Source organism: Aptenodytes forsteri, unplaced genomic scaffold (genome assembly GCF_000699145.1).
Source record: "Aptenodytes forsteri isolate BGI_AS27 unplaced genomic scaffold, ASM69914v1 Scaffold33, whole genome shotgun sequence".
NCBI lineage: Eukaryota > Metazoa > Chordata > Aves > Sphenisciformes > Spheniscidae > Aptenodytes > Aptenodytes forsteri.
Window position 1 is genome coordinate 32,159 of NW_008795037.1, and position 4,999 is coordinate 37,157.

General features: G+C 48.9%; 1 protein-coding gene across 1 annotated transcript in view; it reads right to left on the reverse strand.

The window, feature by feature from the left end:
- Nucleotides 1-456, reverse strand: part of PLEKHF1 (pleckstrin homology and FYVE domain containing 1) — a 3,513-nt gene extending 3,057 nt beyond the window's left edge. The window contains exon 1 of the mRNA XM_009276700.1: nt 387-456. The gene's annotated coding sequence lies outside the window, so the exon portion shown is untranslated. The remainder of the gene's footprint in view (nt 1-386) is intronic.
- Between the last annotated feature and the right edge of the window lie 4,543 nt (nt 457-4,999).

Genomic DNA, 4,999 nt, shown 5'->3' on the forward strand with positions numbered 1-4,999 from the left:
CTTGTGCTGGTGGTGCGTGTGGATGACAAAAAGGGGGAAAAAAAAAAAGAAAAAAGCACCTGCTCTGTGAATAAACCCACAAAAGCCAAGCCCTTCCTCCATTACCCCAGCTACACCGGGGCTGCCAGTGCTTCCAGTTACAAGACACATCATTCTGAAAATAGTCTGATCTCTGCTGAAAGGGAGGTGGAAGGCAGCACGCTCATCCCTCCCCACACCTCCGTGCCCTCCTTCTCATACAAGCTGGGGTTTCGATAGTCTGTTGGGGTTTTTTTTAATAGAAAAACCTAGATAAGGGTAACTCTGAAGCAAAAGCAAATCTTTTGCTATTGGTAGTTTGCAGTAAGGAAAGCGCTCCATGCTGTGAGTTCAACTTTTCATTGCACCTCGCCGCTCCTGCGCTGAAGGGTGCTGCCCGAGGCCGGCCGGCCACAGGAACGTGAGTCATTTCCTCCTCCAGCGAGGTAGCTCAGCCATCACGAAGGCAGCTCCGAGATCACAGGGATGTGTGTCGCCCTGGTTGCTGTTAGCGGTTCATCGAATCACTAATGCAGAACCGCTCTTCACCATTTTCCCTGTCTTCCTTGTCCAGAGTCCCTGTAGCCATGGAGGCTGGAGGGGAAAGGGAAGAGGAGGAGGACAACATGCCTGGTCCTGTGTGTTTGGGACAATGATGATTTACATTCTTCCCTTTGCCCTTCACCCCAAATCACCCCTTTGGTTTGCTAGAAGGGAAACCACAGAGCTGCTGCTCAAGGCTGCTGCATGCTGTTTATATCTCTCCTGAGCTATTTAACAAAAACTGGTCAATTCCTCTGAGTCCCCAGAATTTTCTAATCTAGAGCAGGCCAGGGTGTCCTGCACAAAGCTAAGATGCTGGTTTAGCCCTGGGAGACCTGAACGAAGCGACCTACCCTGTAGAAATAGCTTTCACCAAGAAGCGTTGCATGGCCAGTGCTCCTGAAGAGCTGGTTTCTGTGACAGCAGGTATGGGGATTTCCTGCTCACCATGAAGACAGCACCTTCAGCAGCTGGGGCCTTGCCTGAGCCTGCAAGAATGCCAGCATGGCGTCCACCAGCCCTGTCTGCTCCATGGCAAGAGTTACCTCCCAAGAGTTGTTGGGATCATCTCGATGCTAATGTGGTGAGGTGAACACAAGCTGACAAGGTACTACAAGAGGACAAACCCAGGGTCTCTTTCAAATTAGAGGGAGGATCCCAAGACCTCCAACTTCCTTCTGGAAGGATGTGTATCTTCAGGGCCTCGAAGCACCGGAATGGATTTGATGGAGTTGGACAGTGTTAAGCATATCCACTCGTGTGTGTTCTCAAGCGTGGAGGGCAATTTACAATTAACTGCCATACTCCGACTGGGGGCCATGGTGCAGCCAGACAGGGGGAATCCAGGGGCCTGACGCCATCAGCAGTGGCTGAACTAATGCCCGAACCAACCTGCCATTTCAGTACGGACACGCAGAAGTTGTGCGAAGGGATTTATTACTTGTCCTCAGGAGAGGAGAAAGACTCTGTTCCCCTCCTTGATCTGTCAGCCCGAGTGAACCTATGCATGGAAGGGAGCTGCTCTGCTGCAGGACATACATTCAAATATATTCTGAATTACAACAATGCAGCATGTGTTTTTTTCTCTCCCTCTTACATACACAAATTAGGCTGAAGAACAAACAGGCAGGGCAAACCATGGTCCACAACTGAACTCCAAACTCCCTGACTATGAATACCCGGAGTCTCACCTATCCTGGGATGTGATCTCTCAGGGTTTCCTACAAACAAATCCTTGGATGAGGAGCTTTTGAGTGAAAGAGCAAGATGAGCACACAAAATAATAAAGGAAAAAGAAAAACTGAAATTACAGCTTGGGAAGTTTGGTGTGTTAAGACTGTGAATGCAACAAAATACTGTGAAGAATTTTTGGCACCAGCAACACCAAGTGGGATAAACCAAAGCAGTTAATTCTGCTCCCACCAGTCTCGCTTCCTCATGCTTCTGGGTTATGGAGCCCCAGCTCTTAGCCTGCTTCTTTTATTTTATGTATTTTAGAAGCATGGTCCAACCTCTCAAGCGAGTATAGTACTTGACACAACTCTACTTCTAGGGATCTCCATGTACCAGATCCCAGCGGACATGAAAATGTTTTGTCAGATATAAAGACCGTGCCTGTAAAGAGCCAGGAAACACAAGCCCATTTTCAAAGAGAAGTGCAAGCCCTGCTGCCATGAAAGCTTTAGCTGTTGTATTGATTTGGGCCTCTGCATAGGCCAGAAAGTTCTTGGACTTGCTGCGTGGAGCAAAGGGAGAAGGACAGGGGATGGGCACAATCCTGCAACATGAAAGAAATGAAAGTGAGCTCTCATTTCACATCACACTTCCACCTGCAGGGTATGTCCTTATTCCTCCACCCTCTGGTTTGTTACCTAGTTAAAATGCCATGAAATATACCAAATACCAAAGAAAAGCTAACTCTGTTCTGGGAAAACTTCCCTGCTAAGACTAAAAGTGTCATCTGCTGCTCTACCCCAGGGTATTTCCCGAAGGAGTTTTCCCGGGGAAGCAAAAGCAGAGCGTTTTTCTTCCATCTCTCTCCCCCCTCTCAGGTGTATGACTGGAGAACAGCACATACACATACTAAGCAGTAAAAAAATAGTAGGGCTGGGATTCACATCGCCTACCTTTAGACTTGGACAACTAACTCTATCCCTCTACGCACTCCCTTTTCAGTTAGGGGGGGAGAAACAGCCATCTGCAGAGGGTGACTTGTCTCATCCCACCACATGCGAGATCAATCCTGCCCTGAGCTCTAGATAGCGCTCAGCTTGAGTAACCACATACAAACCAATTTCATGTTAATATCGTGACTTAATTATCGCAAATAATACTCAATTGGGCTTTGGAATGGAAGTACTATATGAATTTGGTAAATAAAGATAGCTGCTGAGTGTTATTATGGTCTCTTACTGGGAGCCTCTCCCTTGGGAACAACAGTGATGAGATATAAAAATGAGGCTATAAATTCTAATCTATTTCATTCATTTTGGTAAATATTTTTTTTCCTGTTTGTTCAAATTCGCTCTGTCAGGTCAGCAGGGTGACAGTGCTTATTGCTAAGTGATATGTATGCACGTGCACCGCGTGCAGCAGAAGCTTACACAGTTGAAACGAGGGGGGAAGATGCACTTTACTGGCATGATACTTTTCACGGGAGTTTTTGGTATGGCAAAGTTTGGACTTGTTTTGGTGAAGATCTGTTTGTTCTGCATGTGATCAAATATTATGCAGTGAATATATAACTCAGTGAATACGACTGATACTGAAAAGAAAAATAAACCTATTTTTTTTTCTGCACTCAGCTCCAGAAGTAAGCAAGCCACATCTTTTAACAATGAGTGCTTGTTCACTTGTGATTATAAACAGCCATGTTGATGCATGCCAGGCAGAGCATTTCAACTTAAGCTTCTGGGTCAGCGAGTCTGGGGTATGTTTTTCAAGTCTGTATGTATCTATGGCTTAGGCGTAGCAATGTAATGAGCTGTTCTACCAGATTCTTCCGTTCTTGCTGTCAAACGGAACTGACAGTCTTGGTATCCATTGCATACCTCATGCATACCACATGCAAGGGATGGTCCATGATCCGCTGAGAGCGGATCTGACTGCTGGGGTCTGCCAGCAGAAAATGCCCTGAGCCTCATCTCTCTGCAGCTCTCTCTTACTCCCTCTTTCTGCTTTGCTCAGCTGAGAAGTCTCTCCTGGAGTTAGGGCTGGCATAAGCTCTTCCTCACCAAGCAGAGTAAGCAGGACGCAGCCACCTTTTATCCGGAGCAGGCATTTAGAGCAAGAAAAACATAGTTCCTCTCCTTTTCTTGCCCGAGGGGATTTCAGCTTGCCTCTCCCTCCTTCCCAGCATGCTGTAACTACTGGGCAACTGGGGGCAAGGAGGGCAGGCTCTGGCAACCCCCCTCCAGCTGTGCCCATGAGGAACCTAATTCAGTACATGCATGTTTTGGAAATGACTGTCACATTAGGCCTTTGACTGAGAAATGCCACCAGTGCCTGTGGTATATGGACTAGCTGAGTTACTGAGCTGCTTGTTTCTGTTGCTTGGCATGCCCAGGACTTTCGGCGTGTAGGGCCAGAGCGAGGGGACAGCTGAGAGGTGGCTTTTGAGGAGCTCAGACTGATGCTACCAAAACCAGCAGCTGGTAGCCTGAGCTCAGTTGTGGCTCTTGCACATGCCACCCCAGCTCAGAGGCACCCAAGCAGCTTTGTACGGAAGGAAGGAAAACTTGAAACTCAAGGAAGAGCCTCACCCCCTCCCTCTCCCCCGCTCTCTGTCCACGCACACATCCTCAGGCAGTGCAGCAAGGCAGTGCTCCACGGGCACCTCCTGCTCCCCACTCTGCCACTCATCAGCATCAACCTGGTGAGTGGCCATAAGGAAGAGACCTCCATAAGGAACTCTCAGGTGTTGGAGCTGGAGGCGATAGGACTAACTAGGACCAGCATTTGGTCAGGCCACCCATTACAGGCTCAGGCTGGACAAGTACTCGTGACAAATGACATACACAGGCTTGCCAGTGAGGGTGGATCACCAAAGAAAAGGATCACCAAACCACCGAGGAAAGAGATGAATTCTCCGTCTCTCCCAAAGCCTGAAAGCCCAAGTGCCTTTTAGAAGAGATGTATGGCAAAGGTGGGGGATTCCTCCTACAGCCCCACAATGGGATCAGTTTCTGTGGTTTTGGTACACAGTCAAACTTGGTAACTTAAGAGTCCCTTCTGAAAAAAATAAATAAATCGTCACTCTAACCGGCGCTTAGGCCATGCACAGACATCAGGGTGCTGCGGAGCAGCAGGCGGTGATTCGGTCCAGACCGGCTCCCCCGTGAGCAGGGCACCACGCACGCGTGACGGGAGACCCGCGGGTGGGCGCAGGTCCCAGGCGGGCAGGGCACACCGCGGGCCCCGCCGCGCCGAGCCCTCCCGG